The sequence below is a fragment of the Heterocephalus glaber genome, unplaced genomic scaffold (genome assembly GCF_053883595.1).
Source record: "Heterocephalus glaber isolate CG9 unplaced genomic scaffold, H.glaber_assembly_v1.0 deba00001662, whole genome shotgun sequence".
Taxonomy (NCBI): Eukaryota; Metazoa; Chordata; class Mammalia; order Rodentia; family Bathyergidae; genus Heterocephalus; species Heterocephalus glaber.
The window spans coordinates 10,967,039-10,985,059 of record NW_028258403.1 but is presented as its reverse complement, the minus strand read 5'-3'; the positions used below and the strand labels follow the sequence as shown (position 1 = coordinate 10,985,059).

General features: G+C 35.8%; 1 protein-coding gene across 12 annotated transcripts in view; it reads left to right on the top strand.

The window, feature by feature from the left end:
- The window catches only part of Prkd1 (protein kinase D1), a 314,640-nt gene that overhangs the window by 121,837 nt on the left and 174,782 nt on the right, over positions 1–18,021 (top strand). The gene's annotated exons all lie outside the window — the stretch shown is intronic.

Here is an 18,021-nt window from a genome sequence, read left to right as displayed (position 1 = left end):
ACATTTGAAACTGAGTAAATTCAGAACACAGCCCATGAATTGCTGAGTTTGGAAGAGGCATTTCCCTAGATTGCTTGTTTTATTGTCTCTCCTTACTTTTATCTTCAATGCAAAATGTACCTATATGTGGAATGATATTAAATGTTTAAGAAAAAATTTTAATCCAATTTTGCTCATCAAATTTTGCACAGGCAGCAGCTGTGTATGCTTTAAAATTCACTCCTTTAATAGAGTTATATATAAGAGCTCTGGAAACTAGCTCCATTTCTTTTTTAAAGCTTAAGGAATTTTAGAAAAAACCAAAGTTGCACTTAACTATTGCTGTTTGAATCAGATGTACTCACTGTTCATGGGAGTGATTACTTTGAACATTCCTCTTGTTTAAATGTAAGAAACCAAATTATGTTTTTACCTCCCAATTTCCCACACAACACGCATTGAAAAGAGAGCTGTGATATTCTTAACAGAATGTGGGATTTGCGTACACAGAATCTGAGAACAAATTAGTTCTTGAGAGTGGCTTTTATTTTCTTTAAGGGAAATACTTGAAGAGGGAAAAAGAGTGAACAGATGAAGTGTTTCTTTGGTTATTGTAGCTTGGATGATTTTAAAAAGAAAATTCTTTTATTTTTTCCTATGGGCTAACATTTTAAAGATGACTACTATATGTGAGATATAGAACTGGATGTCTTTTTGAGTGCAATTCCATTCTCTATTCTGGAGAAACACCTACCATTTAAATAAAATTACAGTGTTCCTGCAAGCAAAAATAGTCTGTTGTTACCTGTATATATTTATGCATATTTGCTTTTATTTTAACCACAAGAACTTTCTCCAGTTTTGGCAGTATTAATAATTGAAGATTGTCAATTTTTTTTCAGTTTGAAGGCTTTATAAAAGAATCTGATTTGTAACTCTCTCTATTTTGCCATTTTTGTATCCCCTTGTATTTTTTGAATGTATTTTATTTTGTGATCAGATAGCTTTAATCTAGGGGAATGTTTACCTTTTAAGTAATGTCCTCAAATTGGCGATACTATAACATTGGTTATTTTACTAAAACTTTGCTAAGTGAATTTCAATTTTTTTCCCTACTTTGCACCATGTTATTTCTTTCTTCTTAAGTGTTGCTGTGTCCAGGTATTTGTGAATGGTAAGTTCTCGTATAGTAAATAAACCCTGTCTTTTTGCCTGAGTTCTTCAACAGTGTACATTCTAGAGTTCAAGACATTTAGCAATTTTCTGTTGGTATTACACAGATGGCATTCTGGCCACCAAATCTCAGCATCCTGTTATAAATGGCTCAAGAACTAATTGTGGCCACTGTTGGCCACAGGAAGTTTCAATGTTGAATAAAAAGTAGAGAACTTTTTAAAGTAGAGAACTATACTTAAAATAATATTTGAGATAAACTAACATGTGGATGGTTCTTAAAGCTACTAATAATTAAGTAGTAAAATTAAGGTATCTCATCTTGTCTAACTTGGTATGATTGAGTTGAAAGAATTGGAATTTCTGACCTTATAAAAACTATTATATTTTAAGGCTATTTTTTGTGAAAAGTGGCTTCATCTATTCATTTTCTTTGAAAATTTACTAGTATATGTTTGCAATACATAATAAATATACTCATGATGAGTATTGGTACCTATACATATCACATCTTGATCCTTCTTAATTGGCTTACTCTCCTATCCATCCCATCTTCCTCATCCCCAGATCCCTTCTTACCTCTGCAGAGTGTATCATGCACTCATTTGTGTTCACAATTAAAACTCACTTTTGTGCTAATTTTACTGTGACATAAAAATATAAAAATAAAAATCAGTTACAGTACTAAATAAAAACAATTTTGACATTTTAAAGTTATATTATTTTATGTTAGATCACAATTTTGCATCCCTTAAAGGGATTTTTTCTGCAATTTATCTCATTGGGAGAAAAAACATTGACAGAGCTTCATTTTTCTGACATGTAATATGGGAATTATAAATACTTTTTACAGAGTGAGAGTTAAACAAGTTAGACCTTTAGAATGGCTAATAGTAAAATGATTGGCCATACCCAGAGTTGGTGAGCTCCTAAGGAAATTGGGTCCATTCACACACTTACGGTGGGAATATGCAATGGTAAAATAACCTTGGAAAAATAGTTGGCAGATTTAAAAAAATAATAAAAGAAATTTCATTCAGCTGTTCTACTGAGCATTTACTCAAGACAAATTTACAGTACTTTGATGTATTATGTCTATACCAAGAATTACATACAATGCCTATAGTAGCTATTTTGATAATAGCCTAAAATTGAAAGAAAAACCTGAATGTCCAACAGCACGTGGATACATAAATAAATTATGGTGTAGTCATCCCATGGAATGTTTTTGGAAATAAAAAGGAATAAAGCATTGATATGTGATATGACATGGATGAATTTCAAATAATTCCCACATACAAAAATGTACATAATATGTGATTTCATTTATAGAAAACTCCAGGAAGTACTGTTTATTGCAAGAAAAAGATCAATGGTTGCCTGTAATTGGGTGATAGGAAGGAGCTAAGGGAAGCAGACAGAAAAGCTTGAAAGATAAAGGATAAAATACATGTCTATGATCTTAATTTTGGTGGTAATCTCAGTGGTATGTTCATATGACATTTATCAAATGGTCCACTTTGAATATGTATAGTATCTTGTATGTGAATTATAGCTCAGTTAACTGGTAAAAATTAGACAAGGTAACACATAGGAAAGTGTTTCCCAATGAATGTTTTTAAATTGACATGATAAATTGATGAATTGGAGGAGGGAGACAGTTTACTACAAGGAAAACATGAGTAAACAATAGTTTCTCTTTTAGTGAGAAAATTTCTGTGTATATTTAAGGATTGGTTTATGCACAGATTTATACTCATGTATGTGTGTGTATTCCTTGAATCCACCCTTACCTTGTTTTAGTCACTGGCAGTGCACACATGTGAAGGAATACAGTGCCAGATCATAGATTTTCCAAGTGATTGGAGGGATAGCCCAGGATGAAGAGGAGCTGTGGCTGGGCCATGTGAAAAATTGCAAGAGGCAGCTATTCAGGTGAATGATGCCAAGTTTCCCAGTGGTTTCATGCAAACTGGAGGAATGTGAGATCTCATCATACCTGGAGCCGCCTGTACTCTTTTCATTCCTGTTCTTCCTATTCCCCAGCAAGTAGCATGGCGACTCCTGCTTGGATCTCAAATAACCTGTCAGAAGTTTCAGAGCCAAAAACAGTCTGGTGAGGCACACATAGTTAAGTCTCTGATGAGCAAATTCTGTGATGGAGGGCAATGCAACAGACATCTGTAAACTCTAATGCCCATTGAATGGCTGTTATATACGCTGAGCTCCAGGCAAAGTACTTTTAAAACATTTAGTTTTCACAGTAACCCTTCAGAGAAGCCTTTCTTTTCTATCATCTTTCTTCCCCAGATGAAATCAGAGCTTCATTTTTTATGGCGTTGTATTATCCTATATACTTCTGTGATACTTCTGACTATTGCAACTGTATAATGGGCTCCATAATTAATAGGTTGTTATATATCTCCCCTTCAAAATACAGAGCTCATTATGTCTTGTTCACAGGAGCTTCACATCGTTAAAGCTTTATATCATTTGTGAGGGAATGAATAGAATATCATCATAACATAATACTTTCATGATATGGGCAATAAATTTATGATGCATTGATTTTAGGTACTCTATAAAGGATATAATTATCTACAGATAATTTTAATTTAAACAAGTGAAGAAAACTAAACAGAAATATAAGCAATGAGATTGAAGTATGAACTATGAAGTATGAAGTATGAAAGTATGAAAAGTAGTCTTTATGTTAGAAAATCATGGCATATATACTGTATGTTAAATTAGATTTGAAAATTGTCAAGACCTGATAAGTTCCAGGGATAATAAAATTCAATCAATATATGAATGCCCTCATCATAAGAAGTATTGATTTTTTTTGAAAATTCAAGAATAAAGACGTAGAGGTATTTATGATCATATATATGATCAATATATTGTTGAATAAATTAGGAATCTCTGTGATAGCTGACATAATGAAAACTAAATAATAGATTGTATCCATACCATACATCTTTTTTCTATAAGTTGTTCACTCAAGTAACCATACATTATTAAGTGTATAACTTATGATGTCAGTCTTTAAGTGCAGCTTACTCAGGTGATGCTTTCAACCCTTTTACACCTCTACTATTAAGTAAACAGAACAGTTCCCAAACCAAATAGAATAGAATAATTTAAATATTTTAAAATAAACATTGCATCTTATTAAAATGATAAATAATAAAATGATTTTCTATAAAATTCATTATTATAATTCATTCAAAATATGTAATCATATTTTGTGGTTTCCTTAGAACTTTTTGGATGTTGTTGCTAGTGAGGCTAACAATCTAGGGGAAGTCATTAAAGTAAAATAGTCCCCATGATAAAGCAAATTGCTCAAAACAAATTTGTGTGTCAGGCCAAAACATACTGGGCAAGTGCTCTTCAAAGCAGAACGCTTTACTGAGAAAAAAGAAGAATCAGTAGTGTTCAGACATGTCCAGACTGCCTCTGAGAACATCTTTTCTCCTTCCTTTAGGTCCTTGTCAGAACAAGTGGGATTCAGTCCTTAAATGAACATCATGATGCACCAAGACAGTGGTCTTAGGGAAATAAATATTTTGATATATTCAAGGAATATCAGTGCATAATTAATATATCATAGATAAACCGCTGAGCACATATACAATATAGATACTCTTGACAAGACGAAAGAAAAATGCTTTACTTGACAGGGAAAAAACATGAAATGGCTATGTTTTAGAAGTAGCAACAGATCTAACTACATGATCTAACTACATTGTCCATTAATATCTACCAGTGCTATTACTACCTCCCTTTCAGTACTCTTTAGGAGGAAGATATTGACTGCTCTGTTTTCCCTTCTCAAGTTATTTAGTGAAATTGTGTTCTATGGTTGTATTATGGAAATGTTCCCGTGAGTTGAAGTCCCTGAACATACACAGTACCAAGTATACTTCAAAGGTTTCTACTTTAACCAGGTGATGGACATTTGCCATTCTTTTGGATCGTCCGGTATTGTGAAGTCTCTCTTGCCTTCTGAAGCAGAGCTCTCTGCCATTCACAATACTGGGGATGCTTTTCCAGTCTTCTTTGTAGTTTGACACAGACCAGATAAAATTTGGTCTTGTGGATCAGGGACCTCACTGACTGCCTGGGTTTTTGCCTTTGTTTTGTCCAGGATCCAGAGAAGCTGTGACAGCTGGACCGATAGCAGTGTCCAGCTAGAGTCTCATTTTGGATATGTTGGGGTGTCAGGGATAGACGAAGGACCTATGCCTTGAACTTCAAAGCCCGTTTCTCCAGTCCCTCTGAGATTGTACTCGCTGTTCATATTTCTTTCTGTAAATTCATTTTCTTCATCAATTAGTCAGCATGTGTTTCTGTTGCTTCCAACTAAGGGCTTTCATGATACTAACCTTTTTATCCTAAACAATTGCACAATCATGTCATTTTATGTTTCGAAATGACCTCTGCCACACCTATTGCTCATCTTTTTAGTCATTATAATGATTTATTAGTAGTTTTACCCCCGGCCTTTTACTGCAATTTATCTTTTAGAGAGAGAGATCTCTTCTTAAATACAACATAACCATGTTGTATTTTTTCTGCAAAAACTCAAGACTTCCCTAGCATCTCCTAAATATTGTGATGCTTTGAAACCAGACAGGCCTAGGTAGTCAACCTTGATTTTTTTTTTTTTTTTGTATTAGATTGTGTGACCACAAATGAGGTAATTCTTCTCTCCAAACCAGTTTTTTTACCTTTAAATGAGGATAATAGATTACAAAATGTGTAGCTCTTGTGGGAATTTAATTAACATGAAATGATGCCATATGGTGTGGACTGCCTGTGTTTCAAATCCTGGTTCTGCCACTTAATAGTTATGTAGATTCCAGCAAGTAACTTGGCCTCCCTCTGCCTGTTTTTCCAGGTGCAAATGGGTGACATGGGAATAGCATCTAACTCATGCAAGTAAAGTGCTTAGAAAAGGGCTGGGCACAATACCCCTCAATGAACATTTTTACCATTACTGTTGCTTAGGGTAAAATATTCAAGTAATGTGAGCACTGATTTCCTTCTCTCTCTTCTTCTCCTTTTCTTTCTTGTTGCACTTTGCTTTCTCTTTTACTTATTAATGCTACCAAGTCCAATGATGTGCACATTTTCTGGAGGTATGGTTTAATAATATCAAAAGACAAGAAAAAATCATGAAATGCTTCCTTAAACATGGCTTCTTCCATCTTACCTTTTCACAGTGTCATCCTTTCTAGTCTGTTCTCTCTATTACATGCTATGTTAGTTATCACTCTTTGATGTTGTTATGTTTGATTTCACTTCTGATGCAAAAAGAAACAGTGCTTGGCTTTGCGTTAATTTTCTCTTAGGTGCACACCCCATTTTTTTCAGGCTTATTCCATACATTGAGTTTTTAGGAAGACTTTCCCATATAACCTATCTCAACTGATACTTTTCTTCCTGATTTTTCTTTCTCCAATCTAAATTTATTGCAAGTAAAACTTAAACATTGATTTATCTACTCCTTTTCACATGTATGTATTAACTTTTGTCTTTCTAGCTTGGAATGTGAGATTCTGGAAGATAAGAGCTTCAGTACGTCAATCACTGCTTGTCAAAATAGTTGGTTTTCATTAAATACATGGTCTTGAATTAGTCACTTAAGAATTATTTCCAGGTTGTTTGGGTACAACTCTTAATCTTGTGTCTATTTTGTAGTTATTTATCAATGAAGTTCTCTCAAAATAGGTAAATTCAATTATCAAGCAGGGGTCGGACTAAGTAAAATTTACAGGAAGTTGTGTTCCTTACAGTAGAAATAATATTCCAAAAGAGATCAGATTATATGAAATTATAAATTTATATTTTCAAAAGGAAATAAAGAATAGCTTTGATGAGCACAAGCAGCTCATCAAAAATTTTATCTGAGGGTAATTTATGTGTCATATAGAACATGTGTATCTACATAAGGCTCTTGATTTATCTGTACTCTTTTTAAAAATTATGGATGTAAAAGGGTTATCTAAAACTATAGTTGGCAGAAGGATTTATTAAAAAATATCTTACTGATCCTTATTTTAAAATATTTTAAATAGTTCAAATAACTTAAGATTTTATAAGGACATTTTAGCAACTAAGAAATATTAAGGCATAGTGTGTCAAAAAATTGATATTATTAAAACAAAAAATGAGCCCAAACATCATGAAGTAAAGCTAAAACATGTAACACTGATATTTTCTTGGAATAAGATGTTCTGAAGGACATTCTTACCAGTTATGCTTCTTAAGGAATGTGTGGGAGCTGAAATTATGAGGATAAACATGTAGGAGGTGACAGAAATGGGCATTATATTTCAGAGAAGGTAAAAGAAAATTCTGTAGAAATAAATCCTACCATCTTCGGAGGCAAGGAAATATGTTATCTATTTGTTAATCTAATGTACATAACTGTGTAACATTTTATCACTGGCAGAGCTTAGCAACCTAGGGATAGTTGTCAAATATCAGTAAAGATGGTATTGATATTAAGTAGGTGTGAGCTTGTGAATTCAAACAAATGTGTGATTTTAAAATGCAATGATTGGGCAGACATAGGGGTAGACATTCTCTTTACAAAATGGAGAAACAGTAAAAAAGAAAAGAGTAACAGATTCTAAGTATGGTAGCCTAAAACACACATAAACAACATTAAATTTGAGCATCAGTTATAATCTCCTGCTTGATTCTCTGCTTTGGCAACACACTGGTTGGGGAATGGGCCTCTGAGTGTGTGGACATCAGGGCCTTCAGTGCTTTGCTGGGGCTACCCACACCACGGCTCTCATGGGTAGTAGTCACATGTTCATGGCTCTCCCTGGCTAGAATTGTATGTGGGTGGCCTGCGGATCTGTGGTCTCCATGGTGGCCCCAACCCCATTGCTTCAGTAGACATTGCCCTGGTGGAGATTTTCAGCCTGGTCTTGAGGCCCTCTTTAAGTTTAATGGAAACGGCCACGTCAGCACCACTTGCACACGCTGTGTGTGATGAAGATGGCACTACGCAAACACTGCCACAAACTTACCACCCGTTTCCTCTGGGGGAGCAGCTACAGCTGCACTTGGGTTCCCTGCAGTCACACCTGAGGTGACCAAGGAGCACTGTGCTAAAATGTGGGAAGCATTGAGGCAATGTTGGGCATTGAGTGTGAAGATTCTGGAGGTGGCCTGAAGCTCCTCTGTTCCTAAAGCCTTGGTGCTCTGGACCTGTGCTGGTCGTGGCAGCCTTAGCAATCTACAAAATGCCTCTGGGGTCATTCTTTTCTGGTCCTGATAAATAATGTCTGACTTCTGTGGATGCAACATAAATTCCTTATCAGACTTTTACTTTGCTGCACTGTTGTTCTCTCCTGAACACACCTTTTCATTTTTTACAACAGAATCAGGCTGAGAAAATTATGAATTTTTAAGTTCTGTTTCCCCTTTGACCCCAAAGTCGCCCTTTAAAGGATTCTTTTCATGTATTACTATAATTGCACACCATCAACACTTTACTCACATGTTCCTTCTGCCAAATATCCTGTTACAAGTGCTACATTCCACAAAACATTAGCACATGGGCATAATTCAGCCAAGTTCTTTGCCACTTAGTAATAAGAATGACCCTTCCTCCAGTTTCCAATACCATGTTCCACTTTTCCATTTAGGACCTGATCAGAATGACCTTTATCATCCATATTTCTACCTCACCTTCTGATCATGACTGTTTAAATAATTTATAAGAAGACTAAGCCTTTTTCTACAGCTCTCTTATTCTTAGCCCTCAATAGAATAGCTCTTAAAATCCATTCATAGCAATGTAGCCTTTTTATAGCAAACACTTCAGGACTCTCTCAGCCTGAACCATTGCTCAGTTCCAAAGCTGCTTCCAAAGTTTTAGCTACTTGTTAGATCCCTCTAGGCTGCTATCACAGAACAACAGAAATTCGTTGCCCACATGTGGAGGCTGACAACTTTAAGGTCTGGCTAGCAGAGTGGGTGTCTGGAGAGTGCCTGCTCTGTGCATCACAGATGATGTCTTCTAGCTGTAGCCTCTCAGGGCAGAAGGGGCCAGCAAACTCCTCTAGGACTCATTTGTAAGAGCACTGATCTCATTCATGAGGACTTGCTGTCTGACCCAGTCTACTCCTAAAAGCCCCATTTCTTAATAGAAATGCCATGGAGATTAATTTTCAGCACTTTAATTTTGAGAGTACACAAACATTCAGATCACATCAGGTGTAATGTGAATCATTTATCATATGTAATGTTTGATAAAGCATGCATCATACTTAGTCTAATTGCACTTCACTTTATTGAGCTTCACAGATACCATGTTTTTTACAAATTGAAAATATGTGGTAAAACCACATTGAGCGAGTCTGTCAGTGCTGTGTTTGCAGCAGCATGTGGTCACTTCATGTTTCTGTGTCATGTTTTGCTAATTCTTGGAATATTATGAACTTTCTCATTATTAACTGTGTTACAGTGACCTGTGACCAACGATCTTTGATGTTACTGCGGTAATTGATCCTGGACACCACAAACCATGTCCCTGTAAGACAGTAAAGTTATTTGATAGATGTTGCATGCATATTGATTGCTTCACTCATTGGCCACTTCCTCAGCTTCTCCCTTTGCTAGAGCCTCCCTGTTCCCCGACACAGTATTGATATTAGGCTAGTTAGTAATTCCACAGTAGCCTTGTAAGTGTTCAAGTGAATAAAGGTCACATATTTCACACTTTAAATCAAAAGCTAGATAAGATTAAGCTTAGTGAGGAGGGATAGGAAAGCCAAGATAGACTAAAAGTGAGGCCTCTTGCACAAGTTAGGCAAACTTTGAATGCAAAGGAATTCACCTGAAGGAAATTAAAAGTGCTGCTGCATTGAACACACAAATGATAGGAAAGTGAAAGAATCTTACTGCTGACATGGAGAAAGTTTTAGTGGTCTGGCTAGGTCAAATGAGCCACAACATTCCCTCAAACCCAAGCCTAATCTGGAGCAAACCCTTACTTAGTTCAATTCTGTCAGGACAGAAAGGGATGAGAAAGCTGCAGAAGAAAAATTTGAAACCAGCAGGAGTTGGTTCATGAGGTTTAAGAGAAGAAACCATCTCTGCCTAAAAGTACAAAGTGAAGCAGGCTGATCCAGATAAGGTAATCAGTGTGGCTGGCAACACTAAACACCAGATTTTTAATGTAGACATACAGCTTTATATTGTGAGAAGACACCATCTAGACTTCCATAGCCAGAGGGAAGTGAGGGTCTGGCTTCAAAGCTTCTTCTCAAATTTTAGCAGCCATCAGCCTGATCAATCAGCAGCCATCAACAAGAAGCAAGATCCTCCACCTGCAAATTATAGGGACTCCATGGAGGCTCAGGTGAGCTTTAACATACTTAACAATGAGATATTTTAAAATATATATATATATATATATATATATACATTTTTACACATTTTTCAGACATTCTATTGCACACTTAATAGACTTCAGCAGAGAACACAGAATTTGTTTTTGTTTTTGTTTTTTTGGTACCGGGAATCGAACTTGGGTCCTTGAGCTTGTGAGGCAAGCGGCAGAACCACTGAGCTACATCCCTGGCCCAACATAATTTTTATATGCTCTAAGAAAACAATTTGTGTGGCTTACATTATTATGATATTTATTTTATTTTGGCAATCTGGAACCAAATCTGCCATATCTCCAACATATGGCTATATATGATTTATAATATATATGTAGCAACAAATAATTTCCATATATATAATGTATTAGTTATGAATTTTCATTTAAATTCATATATGTACTTTTCCTTTCATAACATGTCATACCATTATTTTCCTACACATTTTTGTATGTGTATGTGTAGAAAGTATATAGTTTCCTTAATATACAGGTGATTTATGACTTGAAATAGTTAACTGATAGTTTTCTCCACATAGAAGAAAATATTGACCTGGGCTCTTTCTTTAAAAATCTCTTTATATAAATTAATATAAATTTGGAAGAAAAGAACTGTATTGGAGCAGTCACTCTCTGCATGTGGGCCTTGAAGACTTGTGGGGTTTGATTTTTCTCCAGTTGGTGACTTGTGGAACTCCTAGGACCTGCATTTCTATCTTTATTTTTTTCCAGGGATGATACACTTCTGTCATTTTCTGTTTTTTGTACCAGTTACTATAATGCTTTTGGTTTTCTTCATATTGGCTAACATTTGGCTCAGATGCAGAATATTCAGATGATCCTGGGGGTGAGCTGAAGGCAATGTACCATCAGAGATTAGGAGGGACTTTGGCTCCCAGATGTAAGATGCACATCATGCTGAGCTTGAGAAGTACATAATTAAGAAGGGTTATCACAGGGTGTGTGTGGGGGGGGTCTCTGAAATGTTCTTCAGTAAGTTCAAGGCATAGAGTCATCTGAAATATGTAACATCTTGCCAAAAAATGTGTTTAAAACTGGTTTTAGAGTAAGAAGTCCATTGAAGAGTTAGTCTTATGTTTGAGGCCTGTTATGCAGCATTTTAAGATGACAAGGGAAAGCAGAGTTCTCAATTGTTTTGCTTTGAATTTTTGTAATCAAGGAGAAAGCTTTCAATTCTAGAGGTAGAACAAATCTGGTCAACAGCAATCTGATGCCTTAAGAGATATGGAAAGAGTGAGTGAATCCTTGGGCATTGAAGTGGTAGTTCAATGTTGAATCCATATTTACCATGCAAGGATCTTGGAAGCATCACTGTTCATCTTTACAGCTTCAGAAACTGGAGGGTCTAAAACATTAAAGGTAATTTCCCAATAGAAGTAATAGAATAATTCATAAATTACTGATTTGTCAGTGTAATCTCAAACTATGGCAAAATTTCAAAACCTACTATGAAACTCAGTGAGCACGTAAAAATGTAGCTGTGATTAATAAATGACTTGGCTTTCAGAATCCAAGCACAAATCATGTCCTATTAAACTTGGCATCTATTTTAAATGTGGACTCGACTGGGGATGTGGGGAACTTTATGTATGTAGCAAGTTTGGATTGTTTTTACAGAATTTCTTATGCTAGTCTTATGAGATAGAAAAACATGGGCTTGATAGAAATGATTAGCATAGTTCTTATCTGTAAAATCGACCATTTGATGATTATTTTTCCCTGGAGGACATTAATAGTGACATGTTGCAAGATTCCATCCTTAGGTCCTGCCTTATTTGGGAGTGTATTAGTGACTTGGACAAAGATTAAAAGGTCTACTTGTCAGTCCTGTGGGTGACTGAAATAAAGAGAGATGGCTCATAAAGGACCAGAAGCCAGGGCATGGCTTAGAGTCACCCAGACTCAATGAAATGCTGATTCCAGGGAGAATACTGTAAAATATTTGGACTTTTATTTTCTTATCTTCAAAATAGCAATTTGTGATAGTACATACAAGTAGGTATCAAAAAATGTTAACTGATTTAGTTCTTGGTTGAAAGAATAAAGATAAATATTTCAAGAAATTCAAAAGATGGCCTATAATTAACAAGAATGACATTTATTATGTACAAAAAACTAAATATGCTATTAAATCACTTAAAATATAATCGTGATTGAAATAAATCACATAAATGAAATCAATCATTTAATATATAATTGTGCATGAGAGAGATTGAGGTATTTGTTGACTGATTTTCAAGTAACAGTGTGACATTGCTGCCAAAATAGGCTTTATTTCAGGATGCATTAACAGAAATATGGTTTAAACATGAAATGCCATGTTCAGTTTGAGCATTTTATTTGCAAAGGAACATAGACCAAATGAAGGGTGAAATTAGTGAAGTATTCCAGTACCATATTTGCTTAAAACATTTGAAGGAATGACATATATATTTAATTTGAAAGTAAGAAAATAGGATTCTCTTTTGAAATCCATGTTGGACTGGCATAAGATTGAAAGAGAGAGATGATTTGCATGGCTCTACTATGTAGGACAAAGAGTAGTTGGTACTGTTTCAAGAATTAATATTACAACTTCCTTACCATTTAAGATACACATATTATGAATCCTGTCCCATTTAAAGTTGAGTTCACCATTGCTGAGATCCATGTTAACCAAGTATCATTCCTACATGGAGAAGGGAAACTCTTCCTCTCAGAAATTATTGATTAGACAGACTAGATAAGAATTCCAGGGAAATGACAGATTATTAATGGGAAGCACAGACTGTGGGCAGATTTTTCTTAGACAAAATGGAAAGGTTGGGGTAGCCTGGTGGTACAAAAATCAGTATTTGTGGATAAGGTATGGCAATTGGGAATAGCACATAGCATGTTGCGTGCATATTGTGATACACTGCACCCTCAAACTATGTAACACTACTGTGTGTCAATTAAAAATAATATACTTGAATAGAATAGCATAGGATGAACTACAAGTAACTCTACCAGTAACTTTTGGAGAGTGTGTTTAGCGGAGAGAAGGAACAAATTCCTAAACCTGTAAAATTTCTTCCTGGAGATAGTTGAGGACTAATTGGCCAATTTCTAAACCCAGTGCATTGAATGATACTAAAATTTCCTAAAGAATATGCAGAATATTGAATAATTTCATATTAAAAGTATTTTTCCTTTTCTTATCCACCGGATGTCTATAATATTAAAATTTTTGTTTCAGCTTCACATTTAGAAGAATTTCTTTCTTTGGTGTGTAACATTATCTCAGAATCTGTTAGAGGCTAACAATTGGGTTATATCTGTCAGTCACAGTTTTCCAATTACATTTTTAAAAGATTTATTTTTAAAAAAACAAGTCCAGGAGAGGTGTACACACATGTATATTTCAGGTAATTCTTCTGCTGTGGTTGTGAACAGGCATGTGACCATGGCATTGATTATTATATTATCATCACTGTCCAGTACTGGTGAGATTCAGGGAAATAGCCATGAAAGCAAACCCACAGGTAAGGTGGTTGTCACACCTGTGAGAATGCTGTTCATAGGATTCAAAAACTAATTAAGCAAGGGTCTCCCTGTAATATCCTGATGATTGCTTTGCTCCTTGCATACTTATTCCATTGTGTATTATGTCATAGTTTTTGCTGACAAAATTTTCAAAGAGAACCAAAAGTAATTACTGTAGGCAACCTGAGACCATCATGAACAGTGTGGCTTTGAGGAGGGTTTTCTGAAAGGACCTGCAAGAAGTGACATACCATTGTGCACTCAAAGGAAAAGATGTCCTTCTTCCTCTCCTCCTTACTCTTCTTATTTTCTTCCCTTCTCTTGTTAGTCCTTTTTCACCCTAATATTATTTTCATTATGAAATGTAACATAAAACTGGGAAAGTCTATAAAGCTGAAGATGTCAGGAGTTAGGACTTCTGGCCTCATGAGTTTGGAAGGTGATTGGATCACGGGTTGCTATATTTATCAGTGGATTCACCCATTAATGAGCTCAGTAGCTGAAGGTGCTGTTAGGACCTCAGCCTGATTGGAAGTGAATAAGGGGCATGGGTTGGAAGGGTGTGTTCTTTCTCTCTGCTCCTCTCTTCTCTCTCTCTGCTTCCTGGCTGGCATGATGTTGGCAGCAATCTTCCTCTGGACTCTTCCACAAAACCCTTTTGGCCTTGGAGTCAGCTGACTATGGACTGAATCCTTAAAAACTATGAACCAAAATAAACCTCTGTTCTTTGAAGTATTAAGTGTCAGGTATTTTGTCTCTGTGACAGGAAAGTGACTAATGCGTGCAGTATTATAAAACACAAAACCATCTATCACTACCAGGTCAAGAAGATCATTACTAACAAGTCCTGTATTTCCCTTTCCAATTTGACCATAACTCCTCACTCCAAAATTCTTTCTGTTCTTTAAAATTTTACCAAATATGTGTGCATACCTAAACAATATTGTTTAATTTTGTTTGTTTTTGGAATTTTATGCTAGTTGAATCCTGTTTTAGATACTTTAATGACTTTATTTTTTTCATTTACTATAATGAATTATGTTTGTAGTTGTAATTTGTGTATTCTCACTGTTATATAGTATTCCAATATGTTCCTGTACCACAATTTCTTTATTTTCTACTAGTGAACATTTGAGTTGTTTCTAGTTTGGGCTATTGAGCATTGTTATATTTCTGTTGTTAGATTAGTAAATGACCATGAAGTAGTTTCGACTAATTTATATTTATACTGGAAGGGAAAGTGAATTACTGATTCTCAATTCCCAGCAGTGTGTGCTATTCTTAGTCTTGCATACAAAGCAATCAAGTGGGAGTGTAGCATCTTTAATTGTTTTGAATTTCTCTCATTATTAATGAGCACCTATACCAGTATTTGTTTGCCATTTGTGTTTCCTCTTTTCTGAAATGTCTATATAAATCTTATGTAGATTTGCCTGTCTTCTGACTACTAGATTTTTGTTACCTGTGTTCATATTGATTCTGACTTTTTCCATTTTTGTGAAAGTTTTGGATGAACAGAAGTACTTTATGTGAATAAAATCACATTTAGTTGAGTTCTGGAATGAAAAGAATGCCCTGCAGGGAGAATCTATATTTACTTTTGCTAGGCACCCAGAAACACCCTAAGTCAGTCGCTATTGAACCAAATTCAAGAGTTGAGTTTCTTTGGAGGATGCTGGCAATTAAATCCTTTCACTCTATTGTGCTTGCACCCTGGATTTTAAGGTGAAATTCAAAGAATAATGAATATTTTCTTCTGCTAGGGTAATATCCTGCTAGGTCTACCACATTTCTCAACCCAAGTCTTGGATTTAGACACACTCTGTTAGTGAGGCCCTTGAGGCAAAAGTTCAAATCCACAGGAATTTTGATCTTTGCAAGAATTGGCAAGTGCTATTGATAGGGTTGAATTTTTTGTCCTGTCCAAAATACATGTTGAAACTTAATCTCAACGTGATAGTATTGAAAAGTGTGAACTTTATGAGGTGATTGAGTCATTATTAAGTGACCCTATAGAAGGAATCAACAGAGGTAATTGCCCCCTTTCACCCATCTGTTGCTACTACTGTGGGAGGATGAAACAGCACGAGATCATTTTGGAACCAGATAGCAGCCTTCACCCAAAACCAGACCTGTTGGTTCCTCAGATTATCCAGCCTCCACCACTGCCCAGTCTTGGGTATTCTCTACAGCAGTACACACATACTCCTGGAAAGGTACTTTCCATGGTAGCTAATCAGATTGGGTCCCCATTGTTCTTCCAGTTTTGGCCTAATAATGTCTTATCATATCAGTTCTCCAATGCTTTTAAAGAGTTTAAAAAAACTATCCAGCATTTAAATTATTTTTTCCAGTGGGGGAACACTGGTTTGAAAACATAGTTCATTATTACTGGAAACTGTCAGTTCTTTAGTGATTTTTACCAAATGTGTATATCAGAACCAAAGAGGGACTCCAACCCTACAAAAAATACAGATGCTTGGGTCTCCCTACAGGAATTCTGATTTTTTATATCTGTGGGGTAAGAGAATTAAATTTTAAAAATTCTATCCACGTGATCCTTTCTATAGAATGATTTAAGTATCATTGTTATATATACACATGCATGCAAATATAATATATATTACACAATACAGCATATATATTTAGGCATGTATGCATGCATATATGAATAAAATCATAAATACATATGTACACTTATACATATTTATGTATATATATATATATATACACACAAACACAAGAAATAATGCAGACTATTCTAATTTGCAAATTTAGAGCAGATTGGAATGAATAAGTAAACACAGAAAAGAAGGGATAACTTAGGCTTCCTGGGATGCATTTGGATCCAGGATGAGCCATAATCGCACATATAATGTATCCTAACTAGAATAGGAGATGCTGTCACCAATTCTCTGCTCTGGGCATATTCATAGCTCAATAGGAAAGTGGTAGGAAAGAGGGAAGAGCACATAGAAGGAAGAAGGACAGTGCAAGATGAGGCTTATTCCTCATTCTGTGGCCTTCCTAGGGCTCCTTTGAGATAAAGATCAAATCTTAACCATCTTTCACATCTGTGCAAGTTCCTAGGATAGCCCCCAGGCAGTAAGGAGCTACATTTCCTGCCCGTGAAAGTACTTTTGTCCTTCATTCTCTGTCCTTTGTCTACCACTAGGAACACAAGATTAACAATGACAAACTCCCTTTTTTGGCTTTTACTAATTTGTTATATACTTCTAAAATACCTTAGAACAGGCAGGAATGTGCATGTGCACAAGTTCACTTTCTAGCTAGGGATGAGCAGTTACACAAGAAGAATTGTAGTGAGAGTCTGCACTCTAGAAGAGAATAGGCACTTAGAAGAATTCTACTGCTCGTCATTGTCCCAAGAGACACAGTCTCAAATGTTAAAGTCCCCAAAATTCCTTCAGTTAAAAAAATCCCTAAAACCACAATCCTGAAAGATTAAAATCTCAGTTTCGAAATCCTGAAAGTTGAAATCCCGCAAATTGCAATTCTCACAGGAAAAAAGGCTAAGACAGGCAGCCAAATTCTGGGGCATAGATTAGTGTGTTTTCAGTTATGTGTAATACCGGAGCTCCTCAAAAAGAAGGAAACACTTCCTTCTTTCTTACTTTGTTCTCTCCAAGCTACAGGCCTATTGTTTGGTTTCACCCATATCCAGGGTGGGTCTTCCCTCCTGTTTCAGTAACAATACATGACAGCCATAATTTATTTTGGCTCATTTTTTTAGCTATGGTTGGCTGGCTCCAAGGCTGGATGGCATGGCAGAGGGGGATAAGGGAGGAAAAGCTGTTCAAGTCAGGATGGACTTCAAGAAGTAGAGAGAGAAGGGAGGAGCCTGGAAGGGAGATACATTCTTCAAAGGCTGGGGCCCCAGTGAGCTAGCTCTAACCAGGCCCCACCTCCTA